Here is a 20,091-nt window from a genome sequence, read left to right as displayed (position 1 = left end):
GATCTCCTTGCAGTCCAAGGGACTCTCAAGAGTTCTCCAACACCACAGTTCAAAAGCATCAATTCTTTGGCACTCAGCTCTCTTTATGGTACAACTCTCACATCAATACATGACTACTTTAAAAAACCATAGCTTAGACTATACAGACCTTTGTTGGCAAAGTAATGTCTCTGCTTTTTAATACACTGTCTAGGTTGGTCGTAGCTTTTCTTACAAGGAGCAAGCATCTTTTAATTTTATGGCTGCAGTCACCATCTGCAGTGATTTTGGAGCCCAAGAAAACAAAGTCTGTCACTGTTTCCATTGTTTCCCCATCTATTTGCCATGAAGTGATGGGACCAGATGCCATGATCTTCGTTTTCTGAATGTTGAGCTTTAAGCCAACTTTTTCACTCTCCTCTTTCACTTTCATCAAGAGGCTCTTTAGTTCTTCTTCACTTTCTGCCATAAGGGTGCTGCCACCTGCATATCTGAGGTTATTGATATTTCTCCCAGCAGTCTTGATTCTGGCTTGTGCTTCATCTAGTCCAGCATTTCTCATGATGTACTCTGCATATAAGTTAAATAAGCAGGGTGACAATATACAACCTAGACGTACTCCTTTCCCAATTTGGAACCAGTTCATCGCTCCATATCTGGTTCTAACTGTTGTTTCTTGACTTGCATACAGGTTTCTCATGAGGCAAGTAAGGTGGTGTGGTATTCCTATCTCTTTAAGAATCTTCCAGTTCGTTGTAATCCACACAGTGAAAGGCTTCAGCATATTCGATGAGGCAGAAGTAGATGTTTTTCTCGAATTCTCTCGCTTTTTCTATGATCCAACAGATGTTGGCGATTTGACCTCTGGTTACTCTGCCTTTTCTAAAACCAGCTTGAACATCTGGAAGTTCTTGGTTCACGTACTGTTGAAGCCTGGCTTGGAGAATTTTGAGCATTACTTTGCTAGTGTGTGAAATGAGTACAACTGTGTGGTAGTTTGAACATTCTTTGCTATTGCCTTTCTTTACGATGGTACTATTATTAATAGTTTGCTTTCCAAAGTGTTGTGCTAATTTTATTTCCACTAGAATCGTGTGAGTATACCTGCTGCTCCACGCCCTTGCCAAGCCTGAACAGAATCAAATATTTTAATTATTGCCAATCTGATAGTTATAGTATATGATTGTTCAAAAATTTCCCTAATTATTAGAGAGACTGAGCATATTTTCTTCAGTTTATTTGTACTTTCTTTTATATAAACTGCTTGATCATATTTTTTCATTTTCCTTCTCTTGCTGCTGCTGCTGCTGCTAAATCACTTCAGTCTTGTCCGATTCTGTGCAACCCCATAGACGGCAGCCCACCAGGCTCCCCCGTCCCTGGGATTCTCCAGGCAAGAACACTGGAGTGGGTTGTCATTTCCTTCTCCAATGCATGAAACTGAAAAATGAAAGTGAAGTCACTCAGTCGTGTCTGACTCTTCGCGACCCCATGGACTGCAGCCTACCAGGCTCCTCCATCCATGGGATTTTCCAGGCAAGAGTACTGGAGTGGGGTGCCATTGCTTGATCATATTTTTTCATTTTCCTTCTCTTCAGTTCAGTTCAGTCGCTCAGTCCTGTCCGACTCTTTTCGACCCCATGAATTGCAGCATGTCAGGCCTTCCTGTCCATCACCAGCTCCCGGAGTTCACTAAGACTCACGTCCATTGAGTCAGTGATGACATCCAGCCATCTCATCCTCTGTCGTCCCCTTCTCCTCCTGCCCCCAATCCCTCCCAGCATCAGAGTCTTTTCCAATGAGTCAACTCTTCCCATGAGGAGGCCAAACTACTGGAGTTTCAGCTTTAGTATCATTCCTTCCAAAGAAATCCCAGGGCTGATCTCCTTCAGAATGGACTGGTTGGATCTCCTTGCAGTTCAAGGGACTCTCAAGAGTCTTCTCCAACACCACAGTTCAAAAGCATCAATTCTTCGGCACTCAGCCTTCTTCACAGTCCAACTCTCACATCCATACATGACCACTGGAAAAACCATAGCCTTGACTAGACGGACCTTTGTTGGCAAAGTAATGTCTCTGCTTTTGAATATGCCATCTATATTGGACATAACTTTCCTTCCAAGGAGTAAGCGTCCTTTAATTTCATGGCTTCAGTCACCATCTGCAGTGATTTTGGAGCCCAGAAAAATAAAGTCTGACACTGTTTCCATGGTTTCCCCATCTATTTCCCATGAAGTGATGGGACCAGATGCCATGATCTTCATTTTCTGAATGTTGAACTTCTAGCCAACTTTTTCACTCTCCTCTTTCACTTTCAAGAGGCTTTTTAGTTCCTCTTCACTTTCTGCCATAAGGGTGGTGTCATCTGCATATCTGAGGTTATTGATATTTCTCCCGGAAATCTTGATTCCAGCTTGTGTTTCTTCCAGCCCAGCGTTTCTCATGATATACTCTGCATAGAAGTTAAATAAGCAGGGTGACAATATACAGCCTTGACGTACACCTTTTCCTATTTGGAACCAGTCTGTTGTTCCATGTCTAGTTCTAACTGTTGCTTCCTGACCTGCATATAGGTTTCTCAAGAGGCAAGTCAGGTGGTCTGGTCTTTCCAACTCTTGAAGAATTTTCCACAGTTGATTGTGATCCACACAGTCAAAGGCTTTGGCATAGTCAATAAAGCAGAAATAGATGTTTTTCTGGAACTTTCTTGCTTTTCCCATGATCCAGCGGATGTTGGCAATTTGACCTCTGGTTCCTCTGCCTTTTCTAAAACCAGCTTGAACATCTGGAAGTTCATGGTTCACGTATTGCTGAAGCCTGGCTTGGAGAATTCTGAGCATTACTTTACTAGTGTGTGAGATGAGTGCAATTGTACAGTAGTTTGAGCATTCTTTGGCATTGCCTTTCTTTGGGATTGGAAGGAAAATTGACCTTTTCGAGTCCTGTGGCCACTGCTGAGTTTTCCAAATTTGTGGGCATATTGAGTGCAGCACTTTCACAGCATCATCTTTCAGGATTTGAAATAGCTCAACTGGAATTCCATGAATTCCAGGTGATGGAATTCCTTCTCTTAGGTGGAGGAAAATCTTTTTGGAAGAAGAAATTTGTGTGGGCTGTTTATATGTTCTAGATAATAATCCTTTGTTATTTACATGCATTGCAGACATTTCCCTCAGACTTCATCTTTTTTTTTTTTTTTTTAACTTTGTGAATGGTGCCTTTTGGACAGAAGGTTTTTATGTTTGTTTTTTTAATAGGGTCATGTTTATCCATCGTTTCTCTATGTTTACTTTCTATTGGTTCAAAAGCATTCCTGGGTTTGCCTTATATATATATATATTTTTTTTTTTCTTTTCTCAACTTCCTGTGCCACCTCCACCTTGCTAACCTTGGCATGCATGTGCAGGGAAGACACTCTGAGCCCATCACTGCCACAATACACACCACTGAAGTATTCTGAAACCAGCTCCAATGACCTGCACCGATTCATCCCTTGCTAGACTATTATGAAAAATCAACTTGTTGGAAAGACATAAGCCTTTGGCTGCAGTTTGGAATTATTCATGGTTGTAGACATTTGCCTATGTGAGGTCTTAGTTATCTTTACCTCCCCACTCCAGAAAAATAAATATTATTATTAGACAATCAAGTACACATGGGGTCCAGAAGGTAAAGGAAACATAGAAGGAAAATAAAAATTTTTATCCTGCTGGAGCTTGGCTTCACTTACTTCAAACCAAGGAGTCCCAGACCCTGAGTCAGCAAGTGACAGAAGTGACGGAACCAGAGATCAAACCCAAAGCACCTCCAGGTAAGTCACCCACTGCCCACTAGGTCCTGTGCCCTCCACCACTGCAGCCGTGTCTCTGTTTACAGATGCTGTCACTAAATCTCAAGGATTCTCCTGAGGGTGGTGTGGAAACAAGAGAGGAAAACTGTCTTGCTACAATAACACAGCTGTGGAAGATGGGTGACAGATGTGCTGTGTGAATCAGATTTATTTGCCTGTAAACACTTCATAACTTTGTGTGTCTGGGTATGGGAAATACACCTTCATTTCACACAAACAGCAACACCAGGCTGCATCCCCCTCTCCATAGCTTGAAGGATTCTAGAGAGGTATTGGATTACAGCAAACTGGAAAATTCTTAAACGAGATAGGAATACCAGACCACCCTACCTGTCTCCTGAGAAACCTGATGTCAAGAAGCAACAATTAGAACTGGACATGGAACAACAGACTGGTTCAAAATTGGGAAAGGAGTACTTAAAGGTGACATATTTTGTCACCCTGTTTATTTAACTTCTATGCAGAGTACATCACGTGAAATGCCAGGTTGGATGATTCACAAGCTGGAATCAAGATTGCTGGAAGAAAGACCAACAACCTCAGATATGCAGATGATACCACTCTAATGGCAGAAATCAAAGAGGAACTAAAGAGCCTCTTGATGAAAGTGAAAGGAGAGTGAAAAAACTGGCTTGAAACTCAACATTCAAAAAACTAAGATCATGGCATCCAAACCCATCACTTCCTGGCAAACAGAAGGGGGAAAAGTGGAAACTGTGACTGATTGTATTTTCTTGGGCTCCAAAATCACTGTGGATGGTAACTGCAGCCATGAAATTAAACGATGCTTGCTCCTTGAAAGAAAAGCTATGTCAAACCTAGACAGTGTATTAAAAAGCAGAGACATCACTCTGGTGACAAAGGTCTGTATAATCAAAGCTATGGCTTTTCCAGTAGTCATGTGTAGATGTGAGAGTTGGACCATAAAGAAGACTGAGCATCCAAGAATTGATGCTTTTGAACTGTGGTACTGGAGAATTCTTTTGAGAGTCCCTTTGATTGCAAGGAGATCAAACCTGTCAATCCTAAAGGAAATCAACCCTGAATATTCACTAGAAGGACTGATGCTGAAGCTGAAGTTCCAATACTTCGGCTACCTGATGCAAAGAGCTGACTCATTTGAAAAGACCCTGATGCCGAGAAAGATAGAAGACAGGAGGAGAAGGGGACAACAGAGAATGAGATGGTTGGATGGCATTACTGACCCAATGAACATGAGTTTGAGTAAACTCTAGGAGAGAGTTAAGGACAGGGAAGCCTGGTGTGACTTAGTGACAACAAATTAATAATTATCTGCAAGCACATCCATTGCATTTTGCAAGTTTCATGGGCGTGTCTTTTGGGGTTCACAGGTGTGTGGTCGGGAAATGAAATGAAGAAAAGGTGCTGGTTTTAAGACACATCTACCTTCCCTTCTCTACTTTCTCCAAATTCAGATTCACTCTTAAGAGAAACCTAAAAGTGTGGTAGACTGGCTGCTTTAAGAGTCCCAACCCTTCACCCCTCCCTGTGTCCAGATCTTTCACCAGGTAACTTTGCAATACTGCCTCCACCCCACAAACACACACACACACTCTGAGTCTGAGCCAGGTTGTGTATTTTGATTTAGCTAATGGAATGTTGGCAAATGAAATGCAAGCTCAGCTGAGGCTTGAAAAAACGTTTTGCCTTTCCACCCTCTTGCTTCTCTGCAGTCACCATGAGAACATACCTACACTAGCCTAGTGGGGAGATGATTAAGGGCTGCAGAGCTGAGTGACCTCAGTCAAAGCCATCCTGGACCAGCCAGCATCCGTCTCCGCCCCAGACAGGTGCACAAGCTCAGCAAAGACCACAGTAGTAGACAGCTGTTGTTTAGTCCTTTAGTCATATCCAACTCTGTGCGAAGCCACTGGCTACCAGGCTCCTCTATCCATGGGATTTCCCAGGCAAGAATACTGGAGTGGGTTGCCATTTCCTTCTTCAGGGGATCTTCCTGACCCAGGGATCAAACTGTGTCTCCTGCATTAACAGGCAGATTCTTTACCACTGAGCCATCTGGGAAGCCCATAGTTGACAGAGCCCAGGCTTAATCAGCTACCTGCAGACTTCACGCTAAATAAATGCTTACTAGTATATGCTCATCAAAGTTTCTTTCTTTCTTTCTTTTTTTTTTTTGCAGTATTATTGCAGCTATTGATAATGGAATCATCTGACAAAAGACATGTCTGCATAGGCCACCATGGTACAGTCCTTGGGCACTCATCTGGTTAAATTTTCAAACATTTTAGATCATCCCAAAGCAACTCACTATAAACCTGTCCTCATCATCATTGCTTAAAAAAACAGAAATTGCTGTATCTCCACTTTCCTTTGCTACTATGTGTGAAGCAGAAGCATTTAACTGTGGCTTTGTGGGTGAAGTCTGTCCACTTCCCTAGAGCTCAACTAGTCTTTCCATAAACTCCAGTTTCAAAGGAGGTCTAATGGCTCCCCTCTCACAGAAGAAAGATAAAGCCCGCTTGGTCTCCTGAGGAGTGCGTTTACAGCGTGTGGTGAGAACAGCAGCAGGCACCGGGGCTGACGAGGGCGCTCCTGAGGCAAGAGCACTGGGAGCAGTTCTCAGGGTCACCCCACAGTGAGGCCAGGCCAGTCCCACCAGGTGTGCAGAGCGGACAGGAGCACTTCCTGTGGGAGGGGGAGCTATGGAGAAAAAGGGGGAGATGAGGGGGTCCAGAAGAACTGCTCTCCCAATATGCACACCACCAGGTCCCTATGGCAGGGATTCCTCACCCTGACCAGACACCATGTCAGTCCTGAGGCAGGAGGTCTGGACCATGGAAACTTCCCTTGCCCAAGAGGGATCTCTCCAACTCTGCAATGCTCTGTTCAGCTCGGGAGGGGCCCCGAAGAGTTAGAGAGGACTGAGAAGAAGAGACTGATAGAAATGAGAAAGACAAAGAGGAGAAGGTGCCTTAGATTTCGTCCAACACTAGCCTGACCCTGGTCTTGAACTCAAGGACCGAGGACGAAGTCTGTGGGGACACTTAGAGAGGTGTCAACTTTTAATTTTGCCAAATGACAGATTTGTTGTAGGAAACGGGACCTCTTCCAGGGCCTGAAACTGGGCTCTTGTCTAATACTCGGAAATGAATTGTCCGAGGAGACATATCTGCTGACAAAACAAGAGATTTTATTGGGAAAGGGCACCCGGGAGGAGAGCAGTAGGGTAAGGGAACCCAGGCGAACAGCTTTGCCACATGGCTTGCAGTCTTGGGTTTTATGGTGATGGGATTAGTTTCCGGGTTGTCCTTAGCCAATCATTCTGACTCAGAGTCCTTCCTGGTGGTGCACGCCTTGTTCAGCCAAGATGGATGCCAGAGAGAAGGATTCTGGGAGGTGGTCGGATATGTGGCGTCCCTTTTTGACCTTTCCTGAATTCTTCCGGTTGGTGGTGGCTTATTAGTTCCGTGTTCCTTAGCAGGACTTCCTGTCGTAAAACAACTCATGCAAATGGTTACCATGGTGCCTGGCCAGGGTGGGTGGTTTCAATCAGTATGCTTACCCTAAGAGATTAATCAAAAACACACCTCCAAATCTACCATCTTTTGTCATACCTTTTTTAGAACAGGACTTCTTGACCCCGAATAAATGATAAAAGCATAATCTCAGTATAGAAGAATGGCCTTTACCCCAAAATGAGTTACTAATCTTACACCACCTCATATATAGATATGACAGTATGTATATAAGTTCAGTTGCTCAGTTGTGTCCAACTCTTTGCGACCCCATGAATCGCAGCATGCCAGGCCTCCCTGTCCATCACCAACTCCCGGAGTTCACCCAAACCCACGTCCATCGAGTCAGTGATGCCATCCAGCCATCTCATCCTCTGTCGTTCCCTTCTCCTCCTGCTCTCAATCCCCCCCAGCATCAGAGTCTTTTACAATGAGTCAACTCTTTGCATAAGGTGGCCAAAGTATTGGAGTTTCAGCTTCAGCATCAGTCCTTCCAATGAACACCTAGGACTGATCTCCTTTAGGATGGACTGGTTGGATCTCCTTGCAGTCCAAGGGACTCTCAAGAGTCTTCTCCAACACCACAGTTCAAAAGCATCAATTCTTTGGCACTCAGCTTTCTTCACAGTCCAACTCTCACATCAATACATGACCACTGGAAAAACCATAGTCTTGACTAGATGGACCTTTGTTGGCAAAGTAATATCTCTGCTTTTTAATATGCTATCTAGGTTGGTCATAACTTTCCTTCCAAGGAGTAAGCGTCTTTTAATTTCATGGCTGCAATCACCATCTGCAGTGATTTTGGAGCACAAAAAAATAAAGTCTGCCACTGTTTCCACTGTTTCCCCATCTATTTCCCATGAAGTGATGGGACCAGATGCCTTGATCTTCGTTTTCTGAATGTTGAGCTTTAAGCCAACTTTTTCACTCTCCTCTTTCACTTTCATCAAGAGGCTTTTTAGTTCCTCTTCACTTTCTGCCATAAGGGTGGTGTTATCCGCGTATCTGAGGTTATTGATATTTCTCCCAGCAATCTTGATTCTGGCTGGTGCTTCTTCCAGCCCAGCGTTTCTCATGAGGTACTCTGCATGTGAGTTAAATAAGCAGGGTGACAATATACAGCCTCGACGTACTCCTTTTCCTATTTGGAACCAGTCTGTTGTTCCATGTCCAGTTCTAATCGTTGCTTCCTGACCTGCATATAGGCTTCTCAAGAGGCAGGTCAGGTGTATATATATGATAATATTATGAAAATATATATGACTATAATTGTATATTTAATTATTCTTGTTTTTCTCATCTCATGTTAGACTTGTGAAGATTTCATCACTGCTCCTGGCCTCTCTGTTTGCTGGGTGCACGTTCCTGTGGACTAGTGGTGAAAGGCAAATTATTTCATGGGCCTTTGGAAGATCCAGAAGATGGAAAACCCCCCCCATCCCAAAGAAAGTCTGAACTCTGTGGTGGATAAGGTGGTGAGGGGCATGGTCAGAGGCACAGGCTGTAAACTGCAGTCACCGTGCTAAACAATCAGTCTGGTTGGAGAGGCTCCACCCCCGGTGCTTGTCTATAACAGTCTAAAACCGCCCACATCTTCCTCTTTTTCTCCCACCTACTTCCCAGTTTTCTCCTATCCATCTCCCCACTTCTTCCTGCTCCCACCAGCACAGTGATTCATAGTGTGGTACTTATACTTAATGTGTTAAAGTGAAAGTGAAAGTCCCTCAGTCGTGTCCGACTCTTTGTGACCCCATTGACTATACATTTCAGGGAATTCTCCAGGCCAGAATACTGGAATGGGTAGCCTTTCCCTTCTACAGGGGATCGTCCTGATCCAGGAATTGAACCAGGGTCTCCCGCACTGCAGGCGGATTATCTACCAGCTGAGCCACAAGGGAAGCCCAAGAATACTGGAGTGGTACCCTATCCCTTCTCCAGTGGATCTTCCCAACCCAGAAACTGAATCAGGGTTTCCTGCATTGCAGGCGGATTCTTTACCAACTGAGCTATCAGGGAAGACCACTTAATGTATTAAGTCATTAAAAAAAAAAAATCCTCTACTATCTCGGTTTTTGCTTTTAAAAATTCAAAACTTAAGGAATGTATGACCTGCTTAGAGAGAAGGATAAGCTGAAATCATTTTCTGTAGTTGCACAGCAGGCAACTTCTATTCATGGGCTTTATGCTCCTGGTGTATCTGTGGAGGGGGCCGTCATTCCAGGATGGCAACTGTGAGCACAAAACCGTTTAATATTACCTCAACCCAGGGCTCTGATTAGCAGATGGGAGAAGCTGAAAATGCTAATAATGAGATAATTGGAATAGACAGGGACTCTCTCTCTGGGGCTTTGCAGGTGTTGAGACATGAACAATGTAACCATTTAAATGGAAAGAAACCACAAAATAACTTCCACCCCAAATTAATGAGAAAAGATGGATAAGGCTGGGGGAGGCAGCTGGAAGGGAAGGGGGAGCAGAAGGAAGCCTGTAGTCCCTGCCTCTTCCGTGTGCCTATGGAAAGTGATGAACCAACCTGGGCTTGGCAGCCAGGGAGCTTGCAGTCTGACTCGAATCAGAAAACATCCTCCCATCCCAGCACCTTTGAGGGCTTGATTTAACAGAAGGCTTGGGATGGAAGTCATCATAGGAAAACATCACTTTTCTTTCTTTCTCTTTTTCCTTTTTTTTTTTTTTTTGTTTTCTAGAGCCCATAATTAACATTAAAGATTCAGTTTGTTTAAAAATAGAAACAGATTAAGTCTTTTTACTAGCAACTTTGCCGTTAAGGCTGCTTGAATTGGCAGCCTTCCTACTCCTACTCAAGCCTAGTTTGTCTTATTTTAAAGCCCTCATTTGCTTCTTTGGAGGTCAAGAGGCATGCAATGCTGGAGACTCGCTGATGCACAGCCTCCCGTCTGTATCTCAAGTTAGCACATGCTGGGAGGCCGGCAAGGGCACGCCTGGTGCTCGGAATGCGTGAGACAGAGAGGCCTGTAGCTGGTCTGGGCTGGTGGGAGGGGCCGCATCTCCAGGCAGGGTGAGCTGAGCTGACCAGAGAACTGGGTGGAGGGTGGAGGTAGCTAAACCATAAGGAATGCTAGCACATTAGTCGGGATGGAACAGGATGGAAGAAGTGTGTTGACTGGAGCTATTTTCAGGAAGAGGATTGGAAAGACTCGTTTGATAAGCTGCTTAAGGGTAAAGGGGAGACGTGGAGACTGCGAAGCAAATAAAAGTTATGCGGGGCTTTGTTTGCCTGGGCAGAGGTTGCAGACTGGGGTCAGAGCTGAACTGCCTAACCCAACAGAAGCAAGCAGAGTGCTGCCACCAGGATGCCCTCATATCACTCCTCGGCATTAATTTCTGAATTATCAGGAAGCTGACAATTCAGCCTGTTCTCTAAGTAGTTGCTGAATAAACCTTACACCATTTTGAAGAGATTTCAGACTACTCAGGATGCCCACAGGCCTGAGGTTCTGGAACACAGAGGCTACTGAATGCCTAGAATGGCTGCCAGGAGCTCCAGGACATGCTGTTCCAGGGGACAGACTAGATCAGTCACACACCAGGGGCCAGACCACATGGGCCTGAAACTGCCCCCTTTCTGGAGGAGATGAAACTGGAGGGAAGAGGGCAGGGCACAACCTCTAAAAGAATGACATGGGCATAGGACTCGACAAAAACTGGTTAGAGCCAGCCAGGTCCAAGATGGCAGAAGATTCAACTTCCAGTAGACTTTGAGCCTCATTATACGCTCTTCGTAACACATCAGCAAGCTAAATATCACACCTGCCAGCACCATGACAGTTCCAAGGCCAACCATAAAAGGTCAAAAAGTGGGTAGTGGCGCAATTCCCGGAAATCTTCACCCATTCCCTGAAATAGTTGGAATAATCTTCCCACTCATTAGCCTATGAAATGATCCAGCCCATAAAAACTAACCAAGCCATGTTTTGAAGCTCTCTCTCATCTTCTAAGATGGCCCACACTCTGCCTGTGGAGTGTTTCTCTCGAAATATACCCACTTCTTACCTATCACTTCGTCTTCAGATTCTTTCGGCACCAAGCAAGGACCTCAAATTAACCAGCCAGAGGGAGCGGCTTTCCTACGGATGGGCAGCCCAGCAGCTTCGGGGTTGTGGTATGCATGGTAGCTGAATCAGATTATGATCGTATCAGACAGGGTTCTTCAGAGAAACAAAACCAACAGGACAAAACCATAGCTATCAATAGCTTTGGCTATGGAAAGTGAAAGCGTTAGTCACTCAGTCCTGTCCGATTCTTTGTGACCCCATGGACTGTAGCCTGCCAGGCTCCTCTGTCCATGGGATTCTCCAGGCAAGACGACTGGAGTGGGTTCCCCGTCCCTTCTCCAAGCTATGGCTATAGACATATAGGTATAGATAAGGAGATTTATTCTAGGAATTGACTGCAAGCTGGAGAACTAGGAAAGCCAGTGGTGTATTCAGTCTGAGTCTGAAGCCTGAGAACCAAGAGCACCCGTGTCCAAGGGCAAGAGAAGATGGATGTCCCAGCTCAAGAAAGGGAAGAGAATTTGCCCTTCATCTGCCTTTTTGTTTGATTCAGGCCTTCAGTGAATTGGATGACACTCATGCACTCCAGTACTCTTGCCTGGAAAATCCCATGGACGGAGGAGCCTGGTAGGCTGCAGTCCATGGGGTCGCTGAGGGTCGGACACGACTGAGCGACTTCCCTTTCACTTTTCACTTTCATGCATTGGAGAAGGAAACGGCAACCCACTCCAGTGTTCTTGCCTGGAGAATCCCAAGGACGGGGGAGCCTGGTGGGCTGCCGTCTATGGGGTCGCACAGAGTCGGACACGACTGAAGCGACTTAGCAGCAGCAGCAGCATGCATTGGTAAAGGTGATCTTTTTTGCTCAGTCTGCTGATTCAAATGCTAATCTTGTCCAGAAGCATCCTTATAGACAGACCCAGAAATAATGTTTTGCCAGCTACCTGGACCTCTCTTAGCCCATTCAAGTTGGCACATAAAATTAACCATCGTAGTGATAATGTGAACTGAAAACTCTCTCAGTTATTCCTCCAACGTTCTTACCTGGATTCTCAGAAGCAACCCTGAGTATAGGAGGGCCAGGGAAGGGAGTCTATGTTTGACGGACGAGGGGAGCTTTCCTCAGATGATGAGTCCTAAGAAATAAGGGCTGTGACCCGGTCTGCTTAGTTCAACCCAAACTCTGTGTGCTGGGGCCTGGTTGGGTGCTGAGGATATGCGATAGAGAAGACAGACTTGGTCCCTGACTGAATTCACAAGGGAGCAACAGAGCAGACAAAGTGAAGGATGACACAGCGGCGTAAGTGCCATGGGGGGGAAGACACTCTGGCAACAGCGGATGGCTGGGCCCTGCTCTCCCACACCTTCACCAGGACCCAGGGACATGATATCAAAACTCTTTAAACAATTTGATGGAGTAAATGTTTAAAGGAACTTGTTTGAATCCTGAAGTGATTCTTATGGCAGAGCATGGCATAGCTCCATTTGGCAGAAGCAAGGGAAGGAAGGAACAGGGGATTTTTTTTGGCAAATGAAGTAAGAGCCAGAGTGTGGCAGTTCTTAAACGCCTGGCTAGAAGATCCATCTTCACTCTATGCATGATCGGTTAACCTTGCAGATGAAACCTGTGTGTACTGTCCCCCTTAATACCCAGCATGCTGTAGTGAGACTGCCATCCTCTGACGCCCACTTCTCCCACTCTTCAGGTGCTAGATGCCTGCAGAGACTCCATCTCCCAGCCTCCTTCACAGCTCAGTGTGGCCATGTGGCTAAGCTCTGGCCAGTTAAGATACAGTGACATGTACAACTTTCAGACCAGATCCTTGAAAGCTTGAAAGGGAAGCTTTCCCTTCTTCCTGTGATCAGGACACAGCCGATCCAGCTTGTTCCCGGTACACCTCAGGGGACAGAAGAGCAACAAAGAATAGGGAGTCTGGGTCCCTGCATGGTCTCAAGGAACAAAGATTCCTGCCCATTCTCAACCACCCCTACTACAGGCAGGCATTGCTAAATCATGTCTGACTCTGTGCAACTCCATAACTGCAGCATGTCAGGCTTCCCTAACCTTCACTGTCTCCCGGAGTTTGCTTAAACTTATGTCCATCGAGTCAGTGATGCCATCCAACCATCTCATCCTCTGTTGTTCCCTTCTCCTCCTGCCCTCAATCCTTCCCAGCATCAGGGTCTTTTCCAATAAATCAGCTCTTCACATCAGGTGGCCAAAGTATTGGAGCTTCAGCTTTAGCATCAGTCCTTCCAATGAATATTCAGGGTTGATTTCCTTTTGGATTGACTGGTTTGATCTCCTTGCTGTCCAAGGGGCTCTCAAGAGTCTTCTCCAGCACTACAATTTGAAAGCATTATTTCTTTAGTGCTCAGCCTTCCTTATGGTCCACCTCTCACATCCATACATGACTATTGGAAAAATCATAGCTTTGAGTATATGGACCCTTGTCGGCAAAGTGATGTCTCTGCTTTTTAATATGAGAAATGAACATCTGTTACATTTGGACCCTAGTATTTTGGGGGTCTCTTGGTTATAACAAGTTAATCTGTACCCTAACTATTACACTGGGCTCAGTATGGTTGAGCTCTATTAAATTATTTTTGGAAATTCATAAAGAAAAAGTCAATCAATGGCTATGGAAATAAACAAAGACCAACCGAATGGAAAAGCGGAAATTATCTATCCAAAGCTTGCTCTACAGCACGGAGTCAGCCACTGTCTTTGTATCTGGCAGAGACCCAAAGGCAGGCAGAGAAGTGGGAAAGCTTTACAGTGGGAAAAAGGGAAGGCTTCAGATATGCCCTGATTGGAGGCTGGTGGCTGGGGGAAGCTGGAGGCAGGCTAACTAGAAGCCAGCATCCTATGTGATCGTTAGGGGGACATATTTGGGTTTTTTTTCGACAAAAATTAGGGAGGCTGGAAGTTATTATTTAAGTCCTGGCCATTTGGGGCTGAGTGTGAGAGAGGTTACTGTATGGCTTCCTGGTTGTCATCAGAGACAGCAATCTGGCTTGCTACAAGTCTGACTTACAGCAGGCTGGCTTCCTGGGCTGTTTATTGTAGATGAAGAGGTTGGTTTTCTGGGCAGGTTGCTCCAGACTGTGGGTTAGAGTTGTCTTTGTATGTAAGGTTTGGTCATTGTCTGTCTGCATATTCAGTTTCTCGTGGCTGATGAGAACAGCCCTATCACAGAGGAGAAATGGTGTTGACAGGGTAGTGTTTTCAAATAATCTCCCTGGCACAGAACAGTGGAAGGAAAGAGATTTCATTTATTCCTGATGGACAGACAGAGGGCTGTGCTGAGAACTGGCCAAATCACAGAGACAAAAAGAGAGGCCTCAGGGCTGAGGAATGGGAGTGCTACGACCCAGCAAGGCAACAGGATTTCACTGGTGCGCACAGCCAAAGGGCGTTAGGACTTGAGTTGCCCCTGACACTTGCCTGGGGAAAAAAAAAGTGGCCTGTGGGCTCAGTGCTGTTGCGTTCCTCCAGAGCTTGGGCTGGAGGACAAGGCTCCGGGCCACCCTCCTCATCCATTATGACCCGCAGAAACCCAGAGAGTCCCAAAGCATGCTTGGTGGATGTGACAGACCAGTGGTCACAGGAGAGGATTGCTTTTCTTAGCGTGAAGCCAGGCGTGAGCAGGCCCCAGCACCGAGGAGGCCCCTGATTGCCCGCAGATGTCTGAACGACGCCCAGCTGGCAGGCCTGCTCGCTTTCAGGTCTGGTTTCCATTCCAGTGGCGAGTGGGACGAAGGGACCCGTCTCATGGAACCAAAGGCAGCGTGCTGGGAGCCCGCCGCAGGCGCGTCCCTGATTGGGGACACCTCTCCTTCTGGTCACGAGCTGCACACATTCAAATCAGTGCACTTTTGGGTCCAAAAACACTGAGTGTTGATGTTTGCTGGAGACAAATGCTGCTTTATGCTTTGTTCTCTCCATGGTTACTCAGCCTCAGCCTCACAGGCTGCTTCTTCTGCAGGCTCTTCAGGGACCCCAGGCAATCTCCAGGGAGGAGGCTGGGCTCTGTCCTCATATGGAGCAGGCCTAGAGAGGGAGCTGGGCATCCCAAGGCAGGCTCCCGAGTTTCCAGACTTAGCATTTGTTAAAGGAAACTCTTGGTTCTTGCCTACAATCCTGCCCTCTTCCCTCAGTCTTCCTCGTGTCTGTAACTGGCATCACCATCTGCTCAGTGGATCAAGCCCCAAACCTAAGAGCCATGCCTGACGCTTTTCTGTCCCTTGCCTCCCATTCCGGTCAGTCCCAGCATGGCCCTCTTCAAAGTGCATCTGGAAGAGCCTATTTCCCTTTCCTCCTACCATCCATCCTTTTGCCAACAAGAACGATTCTCCCACTCGTGGAAAGGCATCTGGACAAACCATAATTCAGAAAGACACATGCACCGTGGTGCTCATAGCAGCGCCAGGTTCACAGCAGCTAAGACACGGAGACAACCTGAACATCACCAGACGAGCAGATGAAGGAGATGTGGTGCATACATTCAATGGAATGTTGCTCAGCCTAAAAAGAAAGGGGTAATGCCGTTTGCAGCAATATGGATGGACCTAGAGATGATCATCCTAAGTGAAGTCAGACTGAGAAAGACAATACCATATGATGTCACTTATATGCACAATCTAAAAAATAATACAAATAAATCTCTGTATGAAACAGAAAGAGACTCATGCACATAAAAACAAATTTATGGTTACCAAAGGGGAAAGGAAAGGGGGAAGGATAAATTAGGAATTTGGGATTTACAAACTCCTAGAATTAATATAGACAACCAACAAGGGTTTATTGTATGGCACAAAATACTATATTCAACATCTTGGAATAAACCACACTGGAAAAATTTTTAAAAAGATTGTATATGTGTGTATAATGGAGTCACTTTGCTATATAACAGAAATTAAACACAACATTTTCAATCAACTATACATCAATAAAATTTTAAATGAATAAATAAAAAATAAAAACAAACAAAAAAGATTCTCTCAAAGTGGGCAGTGCTCTGCAGGAACTGCTTCCACCCTCTTCACTCTGCTCTCTTCACACTGGTTTTTTTTTCCTTTCTCTGCATATCAAATGCTTTCCCCTTTTAGGACCTTTCTTGGTCTGAAATATTCCCACCATTCCCACAACTGACATCTACTCATTAATAATCTTTGAGTTAAGCCACATGACTCAGCAATCCCACTGCTGGGCATACACACCAAGGAAACTAGAATTGAAAGAGACACGTGTACTCCAATGTTCATCACAGCACTGTTTACAATAGCCAGGACATGGAAGCAACCTAGATGTCCATCAGCAGACGAATGGATAAGAAAGCTGTGGTACATATACACAATGGAATATTACTCAGCTATTAAAAAGAATGCATTTGAATCAGTTCTAATGAGGTAGGTGAAACTGGAGCCTATTATACAGAGAAAAGTAAGTCAGAAAGAAAAACACCAACACAGTATACTAATACATATATATGGAATTTAGAAAGATGGTAACGATGACCCTGTATGCAAGACAGCAAAAGAGACACAGAAGTATAGAACAGTTTTTTGGACTCTGTGGGAGAAGGCGAGGGTGGGGTGATGTGAGAGAATAGCATTGAAACATGTATATTATCATATGTGAAATAGATCGCCAGTCCAGGTTCAATGCACAAGACGGGGCACTCAGGGCCGGTGCACTGGGATGACCCTGAGAGGAGGGATGGGATGGGGAGGGAGCGGGGGTTCAGGATGAGGGGACACATGTACACCCATGGCTGATTCATGTGATTGTATGGCAAAAACCACTACAATATTGTAAAGTAATTAGCCTCCAATTAAAATAATTAATTTACAAAAAAATTTTTTTGAGTTAATGGTAGATGGATGACTGGATTGGTAGATGGATAGTCTTTTTGGGGAAGCATAGGACCAGAGCAAATTCCTCATAAAGGTCACTTGCCTCTGTAATTCCCAAAACTGAGCCAAACTCTGCCTGGCCTTAGTCCATAAGTTTAGACAGGTGTCAATTCAACTCAAAAAATATTTATGGAGCGCTTATAATGTGCTAGTCCCTGGAGATACAATCAGGAACAAGACACAGAGCTTACAGGAAAGAGGAGTGGGAGAAAATCAAATATGCAATTATAAAGTAGAATGGTGCAATCTATAATTATGATATGAGAAGGAGGGTGCTGTCAGAGCATACAAAAGAAGCGAGTGAATGTAGTCTGAGGAGTTCAGGGAGAAGACAAGACAGCCTTTCTGAGCACTACGATGGCTCATCATTCTAGGCACTTCACAAATGATGTTCCTTCTCCCTACAGCTGTCCTGCCAGGGAGGTATAATTATCACCATACTACAAACGTGGAAACTGCAGACACAAGCCCTACGCCCAGAGTCACTGTGTTAGATCCCCTGGGACACTGACTGAGGTGGACACATTTGCACATGGGGTTGCTCTTAGAAATGCCACCGTGAGGGGACACAGCCAACAGGGTCAGGCAGAGGGGCAGCTGAGCAGAGAAGCAGATCCTACAGCAGTTGCTGTTGATACTGTGGGGGCTCTGGAGCTGGGAGGATTGTTTCTGAATTAAGGCAAGAGGGTGGGCTTTGAGCTCTGAACTGACCAGTCATTGAACCCAGCCTGTTCCTGAGAGAAGGGTGTAGGCTTGGGTATGGTAGCCCCCTCCCTCTGGTGGCAATTCCTGGAATGGGGGGTGGGGAGGTTAACTGTCAGCCCTTGGGAGAATGAGAACTTGGTCCTAACCCTGGTGCCCCCACAGCCCCTCAGCCCCTGCGTGGGTACCTTGCACTTTCAATGTTGATGTCACGATATCTTAATATGATGTAACGTTGACAGGCTTGGTCCTGTCTCTTTCCTGTCTACCATCACTCTTAATGACATCATGCTGTTGCTGCTAAGTCGCTTCAGTTGTGTCCGACTCTGTGCGACCCCATAGACAGCAGCCCACCAGGCTCCCCCGTCCCTGGGATTCTCAAGGCAAGAACACTGGAGTGGGTTGCCATTTCCTTCTCCAATGCATGAAAGTGAAAAGTGAAAGTGAAGTCACATCATAGACTTGCACAATTTTAAACACCATTTATAAGAGTCCACACTTATATCCTTAGTTTAGGCCTCTCTCATGTGCTTCAGACTCACATACCACTCTTTACTTAGCATCTTCACCTAACATTTCCAAAAGTAACTTCTGAATTGTTTGGTTTTTGGTTTTTTTTTTTTGGCCATGGCTTTTGGGATCTTGGTTCACCAACCAGGGAGCAAACCCAGGCCTAAGTCAATGAAGGCATAGAGTCCTAACCACTGGACTACCAGGTAATTCCCCAACCTCTAAATTCTTACCCTCCCTGCTGTCGGCTCCCCCCACCCTTCCTATCTCACTTAACAGCACCTCCACTCTTCTGAGCTGCTCAAGCCAAAAGCCTTGGATCACTGTTTTCCTCTGAGCCCTCAATTCGATCCATTCTTCAAAATACATCCTCCAGCATCTGCCCATTTCACTCAAGGTAAGCGCTCACAGAGGCCTGGTCTCCTGCTCTCACCCGTCAACTTAGTTCGTACCCCTGCCATGCCACCCCATTCCATCCAGACAGGAATGGGGTGGATGGAACCCCACCCCCAGACATCTGCCTAGTTCACTCCTTCATCCCCTTCAAGTCTTACATCCACCTGCTCAGCAAGGCTTCCCTGAGCACATTATTTAAAGTACACTCTCCATTCTCATCCCAGTTAACAGTTAACGCCCATCACCTTTTAACATATAATTATTTATTTCCTGCCAATCCTCCCCACCCCCTGCACCCCAACTACGCTGTAAACTTCATGAAGGCAGGGACTTTCCTGTTTGTTCACCATGGTCTCCTGGGGGCCTAGAACAGAGCTTGATACACAGGGCCATTCAGGAAGTGTTTGTTGACTGACTGACTGACTGAAGCAGGGGAGAGGGTATTCAAGCGGTTCTGCCTGGTTCCAAATGCATGATACTATGCACACACCACACCGTAGGTCTCCTATACAATACAACTCCAAGATAGACGTGATGCCATTGAGAGGCCAAAAGCAAATCTTGGCCTTGCACGAAGTGACATAACACAGTGGGCCGGGGTCTACATGTCAAAAGTGATTCCAGCTGGGCTATATTTGCTGAGCCAAAGGAATTTCTCAGGGTGCTTCAGAGGGGAAAATCTGGCCCTCAGGCCCCTGTGACTGGAAAGAGAAGGTATCAGGGCTTCTGGAGTCCTCTGTGAATGAGGCAGGTGCAGACTCTGATGTGTTCAGTGACCTGCAGGGCTTTCTATGGCCATCCACAGAAATGGATGGTTCATTGCTGACATGGGGAAACCTGAGCTGTACACTCCCACAACACTCCTCAAGCCCTTCCTTTCAAACAGGCCGGGCCTGCCTGTCTGCTCAGACTTTGACCCACTGTCCATATTCTGATGTCATTCAGAATTTGTTGTCAAAGGAAATCTGAGGACAATGGGTATGGCCACGTTACTTTAATCAGACCAACATGTAAGTGGGTCATCTTTATTTTTAAAAGAACCAGAGCCAGCATGGGGTAGGGGGAAAGGCTCTGGTTTTAGGATTAGAAGTCTGAGGCCAAGTTTATATTCTTATCAACAGTGTAGGAGGGTTTCCTTTTCTCCACAACCTCTCTAGCATGTACTGTCTCTAGATTTTTTTAACGATGGCCATTCTAACTG

At 45.6% G+C, this 20,091-nt stretch overlaps 1 long non-coding RNA gene across 6 annotated transcripts in view; it reads right to left on the bottom strand.

Moving 5' to 3' along the window:
- Positions 1 to 20,091, bottom strand: part of LOC129620883 (uncharacterized) — a 121,914-nt gene that overhangs the window by 28,046 nt on the left and 73,777 nt on the right. Inside the window, exon 4 of one of the 6 annotated variants that reach the window (XR_008698815.1) lies at positions 7,062 to 7,298. The exons of 3 other annotated variants lie outside the window; for them this stretch is intronic. This is a non-coding gene — a long non-coding RNA (uncharacterized LOC129620883). Of the gene's footprint in view, positions 1 to 7,061; positions 7,299 to 7,322; positions 7,338 to 11,468; positions 11,484 to 20,091 lie in introns of those variants that run through there. 2 more of the 6 variants (XR_008698816.1, XR_008698818.1) reach the window with 2 other exon arrangements.

This window comes from Bubalus kerabau, chromosome 10 (assembly GCF_029407905.1).
Source record: "Bubalus kerabau isolate K-KA32 ecotype Philippines breed swamp buffalo chromosome 10, PCC_UOA_SB_1v2, whole genome shotgun sequence".
Taxonomy (NCBI): Eukaryota; Metazoa; Chordata; class Mammalia; order Artiodactyla; family Bovidae; genus Bubalus; species Bubalus kerabau.
Note: the sequence above shows the minus strand (reverse complement) of the source record. Positions and strands in the feature narration are given on the sequence as shown.